The 22,244-nt window shown below is 39.1% G+C and overlaps 1 protein-coding gene and 2 long non-coding RNA genes across 5 annotated transcripts in view; 2 read left to right on the top strand and 1 right to left on the bottom strand.

Moving 5' to 3' along the window:
* Positions 1-22,244, bottom strand: part of LOC126916548 (zinc finger protein 395) — a 94,154-nt gene that overhangs the window by 69,254 nt on the left and 2,656 nt on the right. The gene's annotated exons all lie outside the window — the stretch shown is intronic.
* Positions 12,367-13,561, top strand: LOC126916585 (uncharacterized). The gene is made up of 2 exons (XR_007710663.1): positions 12,367-12,705; positions 13,171-13,561. It is a non-coding gene; the product is annotated as an uncharacterized LOC126916585 (long non-coding RNA).
* LOC126916578 (uncharacterized) lies at positions 17,143-21,187 on the top strand. 2 transcript variants are annotated; one of them, XR_007710656.1, is made up of 2 exons: positions 17,143-18,888; positions 19,069-21,187. It is a non-coding gene; the product is annotated as an uncharacterized LOC126916578 (long non-coding RNA). The 2 variants fall into 2 exon arrangements; XR_007710655.1 differs by having other exon boundaries at positions 18,958-21,187.

Raw genomic sequence — 22,244 nt, 5'->3', positions numbered from 1 at the left:
GTGGTCCTGCCCGATGTCCGAGTGTTTCGAAATCCGCATGATTGCGTACAACAGAGCCACTGTATTAGGTCGCTTTATCGAGCCACGGAATTCGCAATCGACTAGCGAGCGAAACGTCTCAAATGAAAACACACCTGCGCACGCGGCCGTCTCCGTGCCTATATATTACATTTTTTCCTCGCTGACCTCTCCTTATGTATAACGCGGCGTCGGTACCATTTTCGACGAGCTGTTAATCGCGATGGAACGCGAAATCGACGTGTCGGACATGCCGGCCAAGGCCTTTCCGGGTTTAGACGCGTATTCTGCAAGTGCTGGCCTCGTCGCGAAAACAGGAAAGGAAGGTCGCATTCCATCAAACAATGATAACTGTAAACGCGATTCCGACGAATAAAACGATACTCCCAGCGGATCAATTTGGTCGTTTTTGAGAGACCTTAAGTTTCTACGCGTTCAGTATGGTAATTTCAAGAACTGCAGTCTGGTTTCATGATGAGATACCTATGTCCGTAAGGTATTACGTTTATGCAATTTTCTTAGTGATTCATAGACTGCGGATTTTTATGCACTGATAGGAAATTGAACTGTGCAAAAATATCCAAAATTAATATAGTATGCAAAAATGTACAGAGGTCGCCCGAGTAACACGTGGATGAGCGGGCACGATATGATCGCTTGTGGTAAAATAGGAGAAAAATATAGAGTAAAATTTGCTTATTCTCGGCTTAGTTTTGGAGAAAAACGAATTTGAAAATTCATCAAGTATATGCGAACATGGCTAATTCCAAACTGGACAGAAATAAATAATCGACAGGAAGTCATTCTATGTGTGAAAATAAGTGGAAAATGTACAATACAATTTTTCCGTTTAGGACTCCATTGACAGGAAAATGGACTTTGAACATGTTTAGTTAAGAATTAGCTTCATAGGTGCTTACGATAAATTTTCAAATTTATTTTTCTCGCAAACGTTTTGCGAAAAGACTTTGTTCTACGCCTTTCTCTTATTTTCCCACAAGGAATCATGACGTTGCAGCGTTTACGTGTTAGTCGGTCGGATCTTGTTACTACAAAATTAAGATACATTGTAGTAGCCAATTTACAAATATTATAATCTATAAGAACTTGAATTTTCATAAATATTCATCGTCTACTAATTTACTTTACGGATGGTACTACTGGGTAAACCAAAATTCTCTACAAAATATGAACATAGAAGATAAAAATTTCATTCAAACAACATCATTCGACGCCCAATCAGACGCGCACGTATTCTCGAATTCAACTAGCTGGCCAAGCCATAAATTAAACGTCAAGCAACGAGCTCGACATTCCTTAACAGTTGAACCGTCGATAGCACGTAAGCCGCGATAAATCACCAATTAAACGTGGACACAACGATCAACGCCAATTAGCAGGGAGAAAGAAACAGGAATAGGTCGGTCCAGGTGGTACAATTTTCAGGATTTATCTCATAGATGATTCACGGACAACGAGTTGCTTGGTAGACCGTATCGCCTCGACTATTTATTCAGCGCACGATTCATCAACGATCCCACGCGTTTTCTGAAACGTAGGCGAAACCACTGAGCATTTTCTCAAGTAGCGCTGCAACGCGGTCTGTGGAAATAATTATCGAACACAGAGAAATCGCGGCAATAGAAGCGATCGAATAGAAGTAAATTCGTAGGAGCAACCGCTTCGACTCGTGTCGTCATTGTTACGCTAAGCCTGTTATTCATAATCGCGCATAGTTTGAACACCTGCACGAACACCCTGGCTGTAATCACGAAAGGTCAACGCGAAACTAGTGTACACCTGTTTCTCGATAACCGTGAACGTTTCCACTCGAATCTCCAGTAGAACGAGCGTCGACAGCTTCGTGATTGACTTCTTGAATTATCGCGCGCTGTATGATTACAATTGCGAAATGTTACTATGTTGCGCCGCATAGCAATTGTCATTCTTTTCGCTGTAAATGGCATATATAAATTGTTTCGAAAATCAGTTGGGAAATTTTCGTTATCGTAAGAATGCATTGATATTCCTATTTCCTGAAAATTTGATGTGGCATAAGAAGAAAATTTACATTCATGAAGGATAATGGTACGAAAGTCAACGAATTAAGCCAAAAATATCAACGTTTGTTTAACGAAAATACGCAAACAAAAACAATTCTCGAATGTCTCGTGATTTTAAAATGACTGGAACCAGATCGCGTCGATAAGTTTAGTATCTCGAGTATTGGCATCTGAATATCAGTACTGCAAGAATTGTATGTTTTTCGTTGCACAGCTTTGTTTGCATCTGCTTATTTTTACGTGTACATTTACTACTCGAATGATTGACGTTATGTTATGGCTACATTCTCTATATAGTCATTCATAATTTGATAACTACTTAGAGTCGAGAAATTAATAGCGATCTAACAACAGAATCGAACAGAAATTGTTTTTAAATCTCCGTTTCAAAATCTAAATACACTTTCTATTTAATTCGAAATTAAACTATGGATTGATTATCGAAATTGAAATTGACTTTCATCTTTCCAATTATATTCATAAAAGTATCTTCATAAAAATATACATATTAAAAATATACATAATAATATACATATAATATTGTATATATAAATAAATAAATATAATTAATCTCCCATCGTCTCGATTAACCACAATTAAGCATAGCAGCTAATTTACTTTTTCTCGGAAAAAGAGAAACACGAAAGCTACCAGCGTTTTGTACCACGAGACACGAGTACAAAAGCGGCTTTTTCACGATTTTTTTCATCGATCTCTGGCGAGACTAACGCGAAATTAAAGCCTGCTACGTAAGTTCAGCGACTGCGAATCGAGCCGGTAACCACCGTTTAGTAGTTGTCGATGTTCCATTCGCCGATTTGGGCAATCTTATTCGCGGACACAGCAGGAGAACAAGTTCCGCAGCAACTGGCCACGTTCGCGAAACCGTGACCTCGATCGAAGAATGCGACGAGATTCGGTCCGTCTAACGGGATACGTAAAATTTAATCGAGGGCCAAGCTTAGCACCATGCTACTTAACGTATTTCAGCCGGTGACTGGCTGAAAAAAAAAAAGAAAATACCGAAGGAAAAGAAACGAGAAGGAAGAAAGAAACGGTGTTGGATGTCTCGAGATTGCACATCTTCAAGGGTTCCGTTAAGCAACAGAAAATTCGAGAAATCGCGCTCGATCGCTACAACATGGGATAGCCTTCGCAAGAAAAGCAAATCTGGATGAAGGACAGCTGGAATATGTGGGTTCGATGGGGGAAAACGATGTTCTATCCTCGAATGAGACAACGGCAGAAGCTCCACGAGGCTCGCTGTAATCTCGTTAGTTATGCGTCACTCAATGTCGAGCTTAACCCTGGAATGCTAACCTTCGATGTTCTTTTTTTTGGGCAATAGGATTTAGCATAACGATCGAACATCGTCGAGCGTATTGAAACGGGCAGAAAACTTCCAATGACAAGATCAAGCTAATTTTTTTCTATGCATTAGAATTATTATACTTTCATTAGATAATATGCGATAGTCGTCATATGGTAGTATACAAAAAATGACCGATATCATGTCACAGACAAAAATCAAAAGTTCAATCATAGAGCCTCTCGATAACGAACGACCAATTTCATTCTTCCCCGATCAAACCCATCATCCATAAAAAGCGTGACTAACGAAAAATATTAAAAACACTGCTTCGAGATAACGAGCGCAGGGTCAGAGCTAAATTCCTTGCAAAACGACGTCCAGGAATTGATCAACGTGCGAGTGAGTGAAAAATTGAAACGGTGAATTTATCCCTGTGGTTGTGGACCTTTCGCAAGATCCGGCAACGTTACGACTGATAATTTATCCCTGACGTCAGTTCTCACAAGCGCCCTACCCTGAGCCAACGCGAGAAACTTCCAAGGAAATGTTGGGAAAGGTTCGTTCCGTCTGATGTCATCCATAATCGCTTCAATTTCGGAAATTACAATTCTCGATACAAGTGACACAGACGTAGATCAAAAAGTACTTATACGGCCGACTATGCCTATATTACTAAACTACCACACTACTGTAGACTACTATAAATAAATATTTGCATATGTAAAATATTAGATACAGTAAAATTGGGTAAAAATATGAGAAAAGGTTACAAGTATTAGACTGAAGTAAAAATATTAAAGATACAATAGAACTCTGAAATTTGCCAACAAATATAGTAGGTAGATAGGTGTTGCAATGGTAATATACCGTTTGCTATTTCTAGAAAGAATTTCAAAAGAGCAATATGAGAGGCAAAAAGATGGAATCCCCGACGAAAAACGATAGGAATAAGTTTAACCTTAGATACATCGATAAGGATTTGCATCACAGAAGACGCCTGATCATTATGATGAGTTATACCGGCAGGCATTAGAAAAACAAGCGTTACGTCATACGAGGAAGGCTTCTTGGTTATTTTCGCGCGGCGTACACAGTATCTGTTTTCATATGGTGACGTGGATGTAACTTATTCTATCGTAAGATGGTTTTCGGTGCTGATGCACGAAATTTGCATCGTCGATACTTAAATACGTACGTCCGATTCATAAGAATCTTCTTTCTTTCGTTTTTCCTTTCCTACTCCTTATTATTTTTTACACCCACGGCGTTCCGTCGATTCGATCGATCCACGGATCAAAAGCGAAAGTCGGCAACGACCTTTACTATGACCATCACGAAAAATTGCGGGTCGGTGATTCAGTTCATCCGACATGCGCGTACCTTGCTACCAATGGCAGCACCTTTTCCCACTTGGCATAACTCATGCTTTGTTTTCGTGTCATACAACCACTTCGCATCGCATTCCAATTGTCATTTTATGCTAACACGTTTCGATGCGGTATGACAAAAGTACCAACTAATTTAATTACACCCGTGATTTAATTAACCGCTTTCAATTCCAGAATAACTGCAACGGTTATCGCTGACTTTATATGCTTTTCTTCCTGATTTAAAATAAACGATAAATTAAAGAAGTAATATAATATGGAAAAAGTTGATGTACTTCTATCTACCACTGATAGCAAAAAAAGAAAACCACTCGTTGAACTATGAAGAAAGAAGATTAATTATTGAATCAAGGATATTTATACGTCGAACATCCTTCGTCTTCAGCTTTATCTTTCGAAGATAATGCAACAATGCAACACGTAAACTCTAGATTATAACTAGTGAAGAGGCTAGTAAATCACGTGTCGTTCAATTGTTGTTTTAATTTTAAAATTAGAAAAATACAACGCTATGATCATTTGTTTATAATTTGCCAGAACATAGTGTAAACTAGCAATAATGGTTGCAAATATAATCAGTATTATGATCATCGATTACGAAATCGTTGCTTTAATCGACTTGAAAGAATAATATCTCGTACAAGAACGTGTTAATATTCATTAAATACCAGGATTGTAGTACCATAAACATTCATTAGAAGTCGACCAATTTCCTCATCGGCATAAAGAAATATCATTGCAACAGTGATAAAGAATAAAGAAATTTTTCGTATAATTCATTCAAGTCTTTATTTATAATAGGTACGTCAATGACAACAAGCAAAAAATTGTTTCTCGCTATATGTTCTAAGAAATACTGCAATTCTCATAGATAAATAAGATAGCGAAATAAATAATAAAACATATTGCTGATACGCCTTTAATTCTCCATTAATTTATGCGTTTTAATGAATTCACACGGTATTGCTACAAATCGATCAAAATTATCGACTATTTATAAACAGTAGTTGCCGTGTACCCAATGAACCAGAAAATTACTAAAAAGTTCCCCATAGATAAACGCAATGAAAGAAACGATTTAAAGCCTAACCGGACCACAAAACAGAAACATCAGCGTACAACGTTCACCGATTGCAAAACCGTTAGCTCGCTCAACCTTAAAAATAAATGCACCTCGGCCACGGTCTAAGCGCCTGCATCTTCCATCATAAAACGTGTGCAGCGAGCTACGAGTTTCCTGCGAAACACCCGTAGTACTACGTCCATCGCATCAGCCTCGAAACGTTACGCAAGTGACGTCGAACAAGTGCAATCAGTTCCAGTAAACCGAGCTGCACCTTGGATGCCGTTCGAATCATCCGCAGCTTATCTAAAGGGGGCACGGAATCATCGTTCATCTGGCCACTATCTTTCGTGACGGCACGCGTATTCTGTGATTCCTTTGTTTCGAACCGGCTGATTTATCCGCGATCCTTCGTCATCGACCGTTCTTACTAATGGCGCAACCGCGTAATCACAGTTCCACGTGCAGGCTGCACCTGAATGTGAGTAACGAACGTCTGCTGGGTAACCGGGCATGTAGGAATCTAGAAACGACCGGCTCGAGGAACACGGGAAAGGACAAATCTGGTATTCGTTGGTATTCGTCCGACGAGAGGGGATTGAGATAGTTTCCAGGTACTCGAAAATCGTTTTATGATTTTAGAATCTTTTAGATTTATGCTCAAAACATTACCTGTAGTATGTAAGGTCCACTTAAAAGTGGTAGATGGATTTACGAGTGAAAATGTATGTGTAATATTAACACGACTGCTATACGAGATTTATATTTTATCTATGTGTCACAATATTTTATAGAGATCTAGCACGCGTTATTCAAAGTTTTTTAGTCGATGGTATTGGTTTTATTGTAGCTATTCTAGAATCTCTGATTACGAAAGAATAGTAATCGTATCGAATTGTCTACACTTTGGTATCTAATTTCATATTATTTTCCATCTAATTTACTTTAATTTGCGATGTCTATTTTAGAATCATGATAGGACCAATGTATACTTAATCGAATTGCGTTAAAACCGAATTATAGAATTACAGTCCTTGGAGGATTGTTTTTGGTAATAATAGGCAACAAATTAAATTACAAATAGTCAATGCTGTTGATTAAGTGATTAGTTGTGATCCTTTAACAGAATCGAAATTAACGAGCAATTACACTCTCGCTGGAAAACGAGTAGATGCTCGAAAGCTTAAGGACTCCTGTTTTATTTATTTCAAGTAGAAGATTTGACATTGATAAATTATAAAATTGAAGGAATCGAGACAAAACGAAGGAAATATTTGCAATCATTCCCGCAGACATACTTCAATTCTCTTTACAAGCTTACTTTCAATTTGAAACACGTTCGTTCCTCTATTTATCCTCGGTCTATCTAAAGATATGGTCAACAGGATAAGTCTAGACAAAGTTCATCCGGTTTTCGTCGATGTCTTTGGGTTCAAAGTCGACTCAAAAATCCACACAATATAAATATAGGACAAAAGAGACACTCGTCGCGATAATTCGAGTCTCCAAGCGAAGAGCCGAACAAACTCGACTCGTTGCTTAAAACTGCGTGGGTTGCATCAGCGCTTAACGCGGCAACTGAATACAGAATCTCGAACTGAAGGAAATTAATATCGCCCCGACGTTAACGACCATAAATGAGAATCGATAGCGTTCCCATTAGCAAGATTTTTAAAGAGTTCTTTTCATTAAGAGAAGACCTAAAGACAAAGATCAATTCTTTGTCTTTATATCTTTTTTTTCTTTTTTAAGAAAATGATGCTCCAAATCAATTACAAATATTAAGAGCAACAAACTACGTATTTACCCGGCCATGTTGAGAATAGAAAAAGAAAGAAGAAGAAACAGAGAAGATGAGCGCACATCGCGATGATGCAAAGTTCACGTAGATAATTCCTGTTTGTTCCGAGATCAAGGAAATGTTAGATAATTATATCGGCTGTAGTAACATACTGCTGCGTGCTCCCTCGAACACAATGCCACGCGTGCAAATGAAAATGGTTCCATGAAAACTGATTCTATGGAAAATTCATTGTCACAGTACACCGAATCCGTGTTAACTTCACGTTACAACTTAGACGTCTCTATCTGTCTCAGTCAACGAATTTATATTTACCGTGGCCTTTGAAAAAACTTAAGATGCATAAACGAGGAATTAAATACGACAGCTATCCGAAGGAATTCATTACGGGAAAAGACGAATTTGTCAAAAATTGTTCTCGTGACACCAAAAACTCGTGAAAAGATCTAAACCCAATTCTCTAGTTAGATCTTTCTTAACTTTTACCTTGAATTTTCCGAGCAATGTAATACATGATTAAAGGTATTCGTGTAAGTCGAAATAAATTTTCATTGAAGATTCAGAATGCTTAATAAAAAGGAAATGGCCTCCCTTGCGTCTGTAGACCGTGCCCCAGACTCTGCCTTTACGATTAGTTCAACTGCTAGGCAACCTTTACGCGTCTGCTCATTGACTGGCTGCAAAGTAAGCGTTCGTGTTCTGACACCGCGGGAATTCAGGACTATGCCCCCGGTCAAATTTAGTCTTGCCGAAATCTTAGTCAGCGACTCGGTCACAGGCTTCTCGTGCGACCGTTTTACGACTACCATCTTTTTGTCTCTTTCTTCTCTCTTTCTCTCTCTCTCTCTCTCTCTGCTCCTCCTCAAATAGAGAAGGAAGCTTTTGTCGACCGAGCATAAACGTTATACGAGAATATGGGTTTATTCATAAAAGGGAACAGCCTGTCTGTCGGTGACACGAACGCCGAGATGGATATACGATAATAATGAAAATAATGATAATTTCTCCAATTTCTTAAATTATTTTTATTTTCCATAAGAAAATACGGATTTGAAAAGCAAGAGAGATTTTCTAAATTCTGTTCATTCTGAATTTTTTGTTATTTTATTACACTGTCAAAGAATTAAGCCCACCTATAGCATAAGGAATTTGAAATTACAAGTACCTGTTTAATAAATAAACTTATTAAATTTTTACCTGATTTTTTTCGATCAGAGGCACTTTTTGATTAACTATAGTAAGCTGATACGAGTAAATCACAAGTTTATACGTTCTATCCAAAGAAAACGTGACTATACTTTGACATTTCTGCTACACGTACAATGATAAAATTGAAGGTAAGAAGCTTCACTAACAGATAAACGATGTGTTCTTGGAAAGAGATACATGTTAATTAACTAGTTCACATTAACGTTAAAACGATAATTTCTCCTCTTTGATAGCAGAAAATAGAAATTTTTACATTCTTATTAATGTTGAAGATAATTGAGCACGTTATGAAGTCATGCTAACGTAAAAGTGCAAAGAGTGTTAATATTATACTAAGCGCACTGGTGAAACGGTTCTTAAATAATAATGACAACACGTCTGCGGAAACAAATTTGCTTTAAGCGTGAAACATTTCTCAGGCTATAAATAGATAGACGAAAACCTTTTACACGTAAAGACGAACTTAAGGCACAAACAAAACCGTGGAAAGTTACGTGGTTCTTCTTTTGGTCATAGGTACGATAAATTATTAAATTCTCAATATCTAATTGGAAGCTTTATATTTTACTAAAAACAATCATTCCTGGAATAATAAAATTACATTGAAAAACCAGACTGGTATGATAAATTTATACTATTATTTTACTATTAATCTGGTTATTATACGACTCGATTATTAAATAAATTCATAATGCATCGTTTCGTATTCACTTCGACTAACAATTGAATCGATATTACACGTATTAGAGGAATCTCCATGAAAAAATGATCGTACGTAAATATTTCATTGCTTTGCTGAAACTTAGTCGATTCAATCTGAACACAGAGTTTAACTAAAAGGTTCATTGCTAAAGCGTTTCCTTACCTGTGCCATCTCAGCCAGAGTTTAAAAGCGCAAGCCAGATAACGGAAGTTTCCAGCTCGGTAATCGGAAATTTCGAAAACACTCCTGCCTCAACTTTTGAACTAATTTAGAAATCGAGATACGTACGAGTCTCGTTATTGTTATTGCTTTAAACGTGCTTGACGAGATGACGAGATAATATTATTATCCTGACAATCAATTTGGAAAAAGCGTGCGTCAGTGTGGCAATCAACAACGTCACCTTCATTTCCATACGTAACGTCGATTCATCGATACGATTCTTTATCGACGGTAGATTGATGAAAACTTGTCAAACCACGTTCCTGTTTATACGACCAACAAAATTTCTATCGAATTAATTGATAACACGCTCGTTCCACCAATTGACGCATTGCGATACATACAAAGGAGAACAAGATATCGAGACTGGAATCGTTTCAAAATATGATTAAGGTAGAACAGAAATATATCTTTGTACTAGGTCATGACACACGAAATACGTATTTGTTCTTTTAAATTAAAATAAATATATATTAGATTAAAAAAATTTCGCTGTAAAAGTGTATTGAATTTTAGGTAGAAATCTAGATTGATATCATGCGCAGCTTTGGCCAGACAGAATGACTGATTATAAGATTATAAGATTACAAAATATAAAATTATAAGATAAGAGGACGATTCGTATTTCCTGCGAATATAAATTCATCGGAATATTGGCAAACAGGATATTAAAAAATTTCAAGCAAAAACACACGGAACGAACGAGCATAAATCGATATTCAATTCTATTTTCTGAACTATCCGAAACATTCAAACGAATATTTCATTTGTGACTAACAAATACAACATCGCAAAGAGCGGGTATATACATATCCATTTGAGGTGAATATTCCAGCAAAAAGAGGTTCCCAAGGAAATGGGCGGAAGAGCAAAGTGCAAATTTTATCGCAACAAAGGACAATAACTCCTTTCTAGCGAATGCATTCCTCGAGAACTGCACGATAGGGTCAGAGAAAATAGCAAACGTCCCTTTCGTTTTGTTAAAAAGAAAAGGTGAATGAAGAAAAATTTTGTCATAAAAAAAAACTCACGAATATCAGTTGACCGGTTGATAAGGTTGTTACGAAAAAACAAAGTAAAAAGAATAAAGTAAAGAAAGAAAGGAACAGCGACGACGCATTCGAGCTGATTACTCGTAGCTTTAGATAAGATTTATACAAAAGACGGCCTTGGTAGATTTGATTGGAAGGAACGAAGACAATGATCTATGAAATCATATCTAGATTATCGACGAGAAGCGTGAACAAGGAAAATACCATATTGAAATATATCAATTTCTTATGATACGTTTCATATTAATTACGAGCTTGTTGATGATAAAATGCGAAGGACGATAAAGATGCGGGAAATTATTCCGCGATTTAATTCACAGTTTTCGTTCGTTTCCCTGAGCTATGTCGTCACAGCGAAAACGAACAACCGCCGACGAATTTTCGTAACGGGAATTATCTTGTCAAGATAAAGCATATATATATATATCAATTTTTCACAACACACAAATGGTAGTTCAAGAAGCATCGAGATCGTCATGAAATAATTAGGAGATTCTTAATAAGAACAATACTATTGTATCAACTAAACAAGCAGAAACGAAGAAGTTAATTTTATTCCAAAAATATATGTACTTCAAGGCAAAAGATGTTTCGCAGATGAGAATTTTATACAGATAAAAGGCTATTCTAGTGGCTGCGGACTTTTTCATTATCAAATTTTTATCTGCTTCCGCTTTAAATAAATTAAAAGTCAATTTCGATTAAATAAACCGTCCAAGCGTTAAATAATTGTAATTTAGATAATCGAACCGTACTAGTTGTAATCTGTAGTCATAAAGAAGTTCGTAAAAATACCCAGTCTGTGGAATGGCTATTTCAATTAAATTTTATTCGACGACTTTATATGTATAGAGGAAAGTAGGCATTGAAATGCACACTAGTTACACGAGGCTTTTTAACGATAAATAGCGAAACTTCTTTCATAACACTTTTCGTTGTATAAATAAAGTTATTGCCTGCATTCTACTATAATTTTTTACTTAACAATTTTGTGATAAGTATTTTCAGCTAAGAAATTATTATGTAGTAGAAATGGGTACTCAAGCATCAAATTGCCATTAGGATTAAACGAAGAACACAACATCGATAAGAAAAATTACGAACAAATAGAGTCCAAAGATCCAACAAAAGTATTCAAGAAACTTCCTTAACAGCACTGCCAAAAACGAAATCTCTTTTGAAGCAAGCAGGAAACGGTTCCTGGAAAGATCAGTTCATTTACAATAAAAAATGAAAAAATACGTATAAAAGAGACCGATGTGATAGAGTTACTGCGAACAAGTTCCCTAAGAAAGACCACAAACATCGAGTGGCCATTGAAACAAAGAGAGCTACCGTACAGAGGCTCGGTTATCAGCAGAAAACATTTTTCCTGGGTGTCGGGAACGATAACGTGGCCAGGCCACGTTCAGCACGAGTGAGAACAGTCGTGAGCGACTACAGGCAGCAGGAATCGTACACAGCTGCTGCCGGCCTGATTGTTCCTCCCGGTAGAACCGGCGATCGGTGTCACTGTGTCGAGCTGTGCTACCGGTGACGTCACTGCTCAACACCGTCAACAGCCATCCCCTCTACGATCCTCGTAACGCTATTCACGACACTTGCTTACTTACGACACTGAATAAGGAACGAACGCCAGAGATTAGCAGCTGGCAGATAATGTTGCAGCGTGTATGCGAAAACCGGCTTTTTCTCGGTCGGACAACGAGCCACGCGGTTTCGTTGTCCCTAAGTGAAGTTCAGCTCCAGTAAAAAGACGTAGATCACAGTAAACGAGATCAAACAATGAGTCAGTTGGCTAAGAGTACAACTACGACCAGTTTAATGCTAATGGGTTTCGATCAACTGTCTTGGATAAAATACAGCTGAAAACTGTGAGTCTTAGTTTTCTATCCGAGGTAGCAAATTTTTGGTAGGTAGCATGCTTTTGAATTCTCTATATTTTGTATACGATTTTCAATAGGTTTTTGAAATTAGTTTTGTAAATTTGAAACGTTAAGTCAAAGGGTAATCATTTGGCTAAGGAAGCAATTATAAGAACTGGAGAACGTGAATTATGAATTTATATATGGTTTATATATTGTGCTAAATTTACGATTAGAATATCAACTGAAGATTGGAGCAGAGCTTATTTACGGTCTTCTCAACGCAATAATAAAAATTCCCCCTATTCGAGTTCACGAATCAATCGACAGATGTCAGAATTCTATCGGAGATAAAAATTTGAATCCATTCGCGAGCTCCGTTTGAACACGTGATCTATTTCAAATAAATCGTGACGTTAAAACGCTGACAATCATGGGTGACGCCAGATCAGTAATTTCTCACTTGGTCCACAGCCTTAACGCTCTTGTCAGCGGTTCTTCCTACTCTTCATGCGTCATTGTGCACGCATAACGTCACGGCCGCTCGTGGAAATTGACGCCACAGCTTTTATTCGGATTTTACGAGCTTGGAAACGAAGGACTGCACTGCGATACCGACCTTAAATTTATCAACTGTGTCACGATCATCGTGTAAATTCGTAAAACTGAACAGAGAACCATATCCGATGACATGCTCGAGAAGAAAACGTTCTTTCTGCTTCACGGTCTCGGATACGAAAGCTGAGAAGACAAGAGACACGGACGGTTTCGGGGAACGAACTTTCTTTTTGGCCTAATTGGAGAAATTAATCTTTTTTTAAAGTGGAACACTTTATAATAAATATTTTCCTTTCTAAGTGGATCACTATGCGAGTTCCATTATTGAAGTATTATTTATTTTGGGATAATAGGAGAAATTAAATGTTTTCGGAATAGTTGCGATATGAATATATGTATAAGTTATACAACGTATACGTTGTGAATAAACAATATCTATTTCCGTAAATTGCAATTTTAGTATTTTCAGTATACTCTGAATCTGTAAAGACTTCAAGATCAAACAAAACTGCACAACATTTCTACAAATTCAGAGTAAAATACTCAATGTAACAACTGCATTTCGATGATTATAGTTTGCGATGGCTTCGGTATTTCCGTCTTTCTTCTCTTTTAGTGTTCCCCGTTGAAGGAAGGCATGTACCAAAAAGCAGGTCACGCAACGGCGATAACGGTAATCCGTGCAGTCGTGGTGTAACGGCGTTCACGTGGAAAAGCAAACGAAGAAAAGTGTTTTGCTCGCTTACCCGTAGAATCACGGCAAGACACGATTTATAATGACTGCGAACAGACTAATGACCGGCTGGGTTTACCTTCGAGTCATCGTAGCTATTGCGACGACTGCAATTCGGAAATCCCGAGCTAAATTGTCTCTTCTAACCGTAGTAGAATCGTATTAAATTAATCGTCAGATGAAAAATTCACGGTGAATTACGAACTTCAATACGTGGAAACTATTTTCTTCGTATAATAGATGCTTAACAGGTGCTTTAAAGAGATTGTGTTTGCTTCTAAACCAGAATATTGAAAATATATTGATATATGGAAATGTAACTCCCAATGTAACGTAGCATTATATATAGATGCTTAATTTAAATTCTAGTTTCGCTTCGTGCATTTAATCCTAGTTTTTTAAGTTGTATAGTTTCGCTTAATCTTAAAATGAAAGTATATTATTAATACTTGCAAGTAATATCTTATTATCGAAGGAAATCAGAGTTACGAAATTTTGATTTTTGCGATATCCAAAATCTCTGACCTAAACAAATACAAATCTTAAGTTAATTTTTGCAATCGCACCAGATAAGCCCTATTAAAAATGTAACAAAACCGATATATGATTACTATCCACTCAACTACCTAAAGCCTGGCTCTATCCCTCTTCACCTCGGATAAAAAATATCAAACAAAGAAAGTTTATCGTTCAACCAGAGCTTACTCATTCATCGACTATGCCGTTATATATGTCGTTGTTCATCGAAACGACCACACAAACCTAAACTCACAGACATCCACGTATATATGCATGTACAAAACCTATTCGCATACCCACGTACATATATGCATAAGAGAGTACTCGATCCAGTTCGTGGCGCGTTATCGAAAGGCGAGAGTGTCAACGTTCACCCGCGCGAAAGTGAAAATCTGGGGCTGCCGGTCGTAGCACGAGCGAGAGATACTACTACGTTTGTCGACTGTGTCGAGGCGGGCGGGAAAAGGCCGGCCCGCGGCGGTATCTAGGCTGCGACCCGGTTCGCGATATCATTTAGGTCATTGTGTTCAACCGGGTCCAGCAAAACCGGGTAAACGCTGCCCAATGGCGGCGCACGACGCGCCACGCTGATCCTGCTCTCTGGCGCACACCTTTTCGACGCATGTGCGCGTAGTACGGTGTGAAGAAACGCGACTACTATATCGCTCTCTGCTCGCCGGCCGGGCTTCTCTTTATACACGGCGTGCGCGCGCTCGTTATATCACAGGCGACGTTGCGTAAAATGTACGCTGGCACACGCTCGTCTCTTCTGTTACACGGAGAGTATGTGGCCGCCTTTCGCCCCTCTCCTGGCCCCCTTTTAAACCTATCCCCCCGTTCCGCCGTGCGTTCTGCCCTCCTACGACTCCACTGCTACCTCCTTGTTCCGTCTCTTTACACGCGCCTTAACCAGCACCGCGTGAACGCGAACACGTTCCGAGCTTCTTGTTCTACGTAGCGAAAGTTTGTTTTCATTTTTAGTCTCCCTCCACCAAAACCGGTGGCCGACCGGCCCGCCATCACCACCTGACTTTTCATCTGGTGTGCGCGCACATCAATACGCAGACTGATAGCGAACCGTAAGTGACTCTGTGATTGAGAGGATCGAGAATTCGAAAAAATAGGTGGGGACTGTATCTTTTACAATTGGTTCTCACTTGGAAATCGATAGAATAGTTTAAACAAGAAATCTTTCCCAATTGAGGCAAAACGATATCCGATAGCAGATCGCATCGTCCCACGTGTTTCGAAACCTCTATAGATACCCACACGCGAGCGCCTTATTTTACAACAGAAAGGTGTAATCAATATGTTTGTATTGATTATTCAATCAGTGGTCAGATCATCCAACTAATAATTGCTTATTTTATCTCCAACGTGTAAATAATTGAACACGCCTTATCTCGGTCGTAGGAGTGACTTATTCAGCTGTCTCGTTAAATCATCCAAGTCCCCATATTCAATTAGGTATTTGATAGTGTACGATATGGAATTGGTGATACGAAAGACCACCTATCTTCTGCCACATAGATGGAAGCGCGGTACACTGGAAAGTCATAAAGTAGCAAAAAATAAGAATAGCATAACGAGCACGTTCAATCGACGCCTTTATGCGGGAGAACTCTTCCTCCCGTTTTTCCAATACACCATCGCATTCGTGAGAGCCGACAGGATGTATGTATTGCACGCGCGTTTGCCACAGGGACGAACAGAACACGATACCTTTCCTGTGAATCTCGCGCGCGTGGAACGCAGCACGCGTTCGTGTGCACGATCGGTACCTTCTCGACCTACTTCTCTGAGAAAGGCCCGACCTCGCTTTTCTCTCTGTGCAGCAGATACGCGCCACTTTTCCTCGCGTCCTCGTGCGTCCTATGCAGTATGGCACGCGCATCAACTTTTCGTGCCCTGGCCATTCGTTCGCCAGGGCCAGCACTATCGAAGCATGCAATGTCACACTTCTCGATGATGACGAAAATACGCTATACAGATTCAGATGATATTATATTCTATTATTTGAATTTGTTCTTTAAGAATTAAATTAGAATTCAAATTAGAATCAGGATAATTTAATGTTTATTCGATTCGTACATAGATGTCTATTGCTTGATTTAAAATAACGGGTTAAAAGGATTAGATAATAAAGGTAAATACTACTTTGTGACGATCTACATTGTGTTATACCACGCATAGTGCTCTTCTTACGCGGTACTATTGACAGAAACTGTTAGAAAGTCTCAGAGGACTTGGGTGATGCATATTCAACCATATATTAGCTCGGCGTGTGCAAGGTTGCATTATCGATCATAATTTACGACGCGTGCTGCATTGTTACGTCAGTGCAGCTCGTTTACGGCCAATATTATCAGGTGGGAGCGAAGACGCATAAACTTACACGCGTTATGCCTACGATCAGCTGATTTCGCACTTCGTGTCAATTTCGTAACAAGCAAACAATCGTTCCAAGTATCTAAAGAGAAAAAACTCCTGGTGCATCTGAAACGTCAACTTTTACCACAACAATTAAAATGTTATCCATCCAAATAACTCCGGGTGTCGGATTCGAAAATCAAGGACGGCAGTTTGGCACGGATTTCAAGCGGCATGCTGATTTACTTTCACGCGGACAATGAAATTTCGTTCACGGCCAATACGCTGTTTAAATAACAGTAGAGAGTGTCGACGCATATCGAGGAGCGTGGGCAAAGTAGCAACGATTACTCGGATGGTATTGAAGAACCATGATTCCGGGTAATCATACCGGCACGCGCGTTCTATTTTGCAATTCCATACCGTCACGTCGGCGTGTGCAACTTATTAAAAGTCGACACGTCTCGCGCGTACTACGCGCCCATTTCGAGGGGAACCTTGTGAGCGATCGTACGCGATGCATAAGTATTGCACCGGGTGGCATGGAGTTGTTCTAATATCCAAGGTAATTGTACTCAGACGTGCTAATGATTGCGACACAGTCGCAATCGCCGTAAACCAAATCAGAAGGAGCGTAAGAGGGAGGGGGAAAGCAGGTAGAAAGACATTTGTATAGTACGCGCCGGACAGAGAGAAGGCGTTGCATTGTAAACTCTATGACCGACTTTATAAGCGATCGGCTAGGATACAGTGCCTCCAACGGTCGATCGGCGCAACTAACCGCCATGTTGTTTCCAAACCCGAAATCAAGTTCGCACCACTCTTTACAAAGAGAAAGGTAAACGCCGATCGCTACCTCGTCCGAAATTATGACATAACTTTGGTTTCGCTGTGTTTTTTTGTGGAAAGGGAATTCAACGTTCGTAAAAAGAGAATGGAATTTTTCTTTTTTCTTTTCCTCTTTCCACTTAATGGTAGATTCTTAACCATTCAGTTCACGTAACAGCTAATAGCATCGATTTTAATCCTAGTTTCGATACTGATCTGCATTTTAGCGCTCTTATGCATATTCGATTTTCGCTGGTGAAACGATGTTAAACAGATGTTCGTTTTCCGTGCCAACCTTTCCTAAGATCGACTGTTATTCTGCACTCGGTAATAAATACGAGGCAAGAATATATAGATCCCAAAAGAGTTACATAAATTAAGATAAAGAATCTAAAACGGAGAAGCGAGTACTTTAAAATCTGCTATTATCAAACTAATGATTTCTATTATAAATTCTGTATTCTACCGAACCTTAAGATTAATTTTTTTCATTTAAAAATAATTTTTATGAGAAGAATTATAAAATTAATTTATATCACGTATAATTCTGCTACGATTGCAAAGTTATAATGCAGTATGTATCGTTTCTAGTTTCGAATTGTCGAATAGGACCTATGGACAGCTACAGCGACAGCGACGGAGGCCGGACAGCCGGCCTATGACTATAAGTTAATACTTATGTAGAGTGACCATCCGTGATCCATCTTGCGTAACCTATTTACCGGCAAAGTGGTACAAGCACATATGACATAATCCCGTGCAACAGAGCACGCACTGTGCACTTTACATTCCGGCCTGTTCGAATACTATTTTAAATAGCCCATACTGCGATTGTGCGCCTGCGCGGCAGCTCGAGCCGGCACGCCGCGCCGCAACAGTGCGCGACGTTTAGCAAATTAAAAATACGCGAAGAAAATCAGCCCGTGAAACAAGAAGATACAATTTTGCCATTATTATATATCCCATGGAACCTTTCTTTTACGCCCCACTTGTTTATTTTAAACATACTTTTGTTTCCAACATACTTTTAAAACTATGCAACAAGATCTTTGAGAATCTTGAAGAACTTAACTTCATATTCTGATATCGATTATGTGGAACTTAACTTTATTCTTAAATCTAACGACTATAGTTTTTCAGTCTAAATAGTATTTGGACACTTAATTCCATCTACTTCACACTCGGTAAGCTATTTTTATAAACTATTTAAAAAAACGTACAATTTATGTTTGAAACCAGCTTTATGTATGTAGATCTTAATCGAACCTGCAAAACCTCTCTCGACTAAACTGTAAACAACCAGAATATTCGAAACGTGGCGGATAAAAATACTATATACTCAATCAAACTCCTTTTACAATCAGTTTCCCTCGGTCGAGTTCGTAACCTCGAATCGAACGAGCACGCGACGAAAAGAGGCGAGGTTAGAGAGATCGAGAGAGATTGACCACCTGCTGCTGAGCGTGGCCCGAGCAACTAGAGCAATGAATTATAACCTCGGATCTCATCGAGCTGTCGGCAGCTGTTGGACGGACGTTTCTTCTGTATGGCAGAAAAATTAAAACGTTCTGGATTCCCCAGCGCATACAGCGATTGGTAAGCAAATATAAGAGAAGAAAAGTAAGAATGCATCGAAACTAATATGCGTATTTCCAAAAGCGTCAGTGGCTACAAGATAACACGAACGATCGCGTGGAATGAAGGAAACACCCGCGTGACTACGTCAGACCGCTAGACAAGCCTGTACGCATACCGACATTTGTTTACATCGCGAACGGTTGTGCGGATGCGCCTCTATGTATGTATGTATATAGAGTCGGGCCAGTTAGGTCTGGTAAGCCTGTGCCGGGATATCTATCTTTGGATCCACGCACGAAGTGCGCGCACACACTGGCCATCTCTTACTCAATCGTCTCACGCCTGTGCCGGTGACCAGTGACACCGTTAAACGCGACCATTATTTCGAATGCGCCCCGCAGGTCGGATATTTCCGTGGTGACCGTAGATAGACCCGATGGATCGCACCGTTAACGGCGAAACGCACTCCTGCAGTAGAACGCATTACCACGTATCCAATGTTGTGCTATCTTTTCGTCGCAGTGAAATGCACGCGTCAGTGATTCTCAACTTTTGTCGGTTACGGTTGTTTTGTCATGTTGGTTGAAGAGTGATTATGTTGGACAATTTGACAGAAGAGTGAGCGAGTTTGACGATTGTGACCGCGATAAGAGATACGACGAAATAGCTGCGAGGATTTGTAAGGAGGCGATTTTATTGCGCGATCATGTCGGTTTGATAGGGTACTTGGAATCCAGATAGAGAAAGATGTGCTAGAATAATAGCAAAATCAAAATATGAACACTATCTTTGAGGTGGATTTATATATATATAAATGTTTATTGAAAATATAATAAAACTTGATATAAAAAATAAATTACCTTCTAAGTTGATACTTTTAGGGATTCATAGCATGTAAATTCTAGGAAGCATTTAGTTAAATACGTAAGATGCATGTTTAATTAATTGCCGATTATTTGTAGCAGTATAACTCTGAGCAAGTAAAGCCTTATAAATATTCCGATAAATGTCACATTACGCTAATTTCTTCCTCTTTCTATGAAATTGTAAACGATGGTAATATCTAATATTTCTTAAGGAATGAAAATTTCTAATTAATGAGCAAATCAATTGTTAAATTTTAGAATTCCTTATAGTTCTTTAAATGAATAGTGAGTACAGCCATGGACAATACTTTGAAAAAATAGGGACTGCAACGAAGTTGACGGTCGAGCGCCATGGCTATTGACATATTGTCAGGGCTAACAGAAGGCACGTCGACCGGTGAGGTGTCGAATCGCGAAGTGGACGTTACGAAACTGCATATGCAAGATGTTTGCTAAAGCAGAGGTACACGATAGTCGGCAGAACGCACGGAAGCTTTAAAATTACCACTTACGCGTACTTGCGCTAACAGATAAACGCCGTCCAGTATTTACCGATTCACGGTTCGGTAAATACTTCGACGTCACTAAAAGTCAGCCATGTACGCTCGCTTATGTGTTGCATGTATAAACAGGTAACGATGTGGGGAAGTACTTACGTCAGAGTACTACATCGGTGGATTAATTATGGCGATTAAAGATTACAGATGATCACGGTGAATTAAGGAAGACAGGAACACGAAAAACACGCTCTGTTACGTATATCTCATCACGGATACGATGATTAAAAATAATCATAATTGCGATCGAGAAGATTAAGATGAATCTCTGAAGTTTACTACTATCACGTGCCGGCGATAATGTGTTCGTTGAAACCAAGACCTGAACGATTTTCATTCAGAATTTATGCTTTCGTTGATGTTAAGGAGTATTAACGTAAGAAAAAGTTCCCTTTTTTTAAACTTCAGTTCTCTCTTGAATGTAGTAATAATTGCCCTATATGTATGTATTTCAAATAAGAATAAACGTGTGTTGAAAGGTTATCTATATTTAACCCTATAATGAGTCTCCCCTTCTGCTACCGCTTCATATTTTCCATTGTCAGAATTTTTCCATTGTCGAAATCATCAAGAGATATGTAAATTTAAAAAATTTTGATTTAATAAATTATCAATTTAATCAAAATTAATTAATTACATAAATAAGTTATAATACAATAAAATTATCATTTAATACCCAAACCGAAATATAAAATTTTCTAGCGTAATTTTGTTTATGAATTCTCTATCGTAATACACATACCCTTAAATGTATACAAATTTGACAAATAAAAACCAACTATTCCTCGAAGAATTTTAAGTGTCAGTCTTTCATTCTAAACATCTACTGGAAACATGTCTTTAGTCTACGTGACATCGTTGTTAAGTAAAAACGCGACAATTTGACCATTTGCCACCGCAGTAAGGCAGGCCGATTTTCCGGTGAACTCGTGCAAAACAGACATAACTACATATTGCGGGGCGCAAAAATATCGGAACCGGACACTTCGGTCTGACCAGATCCGGTTTATTTTTTCCCCCGAGTGGAGCATGAGCGCTCGCGAGCGCGCAGCAAAGTTTCCACGAAATGAAACCGTGGTCACGCCTGAGCTACCTAACGGAGGTAGAAAGATATTGCGCTAATGCGTTCCACGTGGGGTCACCGGTAGCCGGTGCACGGGCCAGTACTACCGTACTGGCTTCGCGCATAAAACCGACCTCTCCCGCATCTACGTACATACATACATACGCGCGAAAGAGCCTCGCTGTACGGACAAGCAAGCTAGAGAACGCCAGTGCCTCTCATTACGAATCTAACCGCGCCCACGTAGCGGTATCGAGGCTGCGTATACTTCTCTGCCACGCCTGACCGACCGTAATAGCGCTATCCCTCGTTTTATGGGGTATTTATTACGTTGCGCTCGCTACGCTTTTCTACGAATCTGCAAAAAACTCTTGCGGCTCTCGGCAACTGTATACGCGAGTATACGCGCGTGTGCGCGGCCACTTCGCGGATTCTATCTGGCCGTAACTCGAGAAAGGCGTGTCGAAAATCGACGG

The sequence above is a fragment of the Bombus affinis genome, chromosome 5 (genome assembly GCF_024516045.1).
Source record: "Bombus affinis isolate iyBomAffi1 chromosome 5, iyBomAffi1.2, whole genome shotgun sequence".
In the NCBI taxonomy this organism is placed as follows: domain Eukaryota; kingdom Metazoa; phylum Arthropoda; class Insecta; order Hymenoptera; family Apidae; genus Bombus; species Bombus affinis.
Note: the sequence above shows the minus strand (reverse complement) of the source record. Positions and strands in the feature narration are given on the sequence as shown.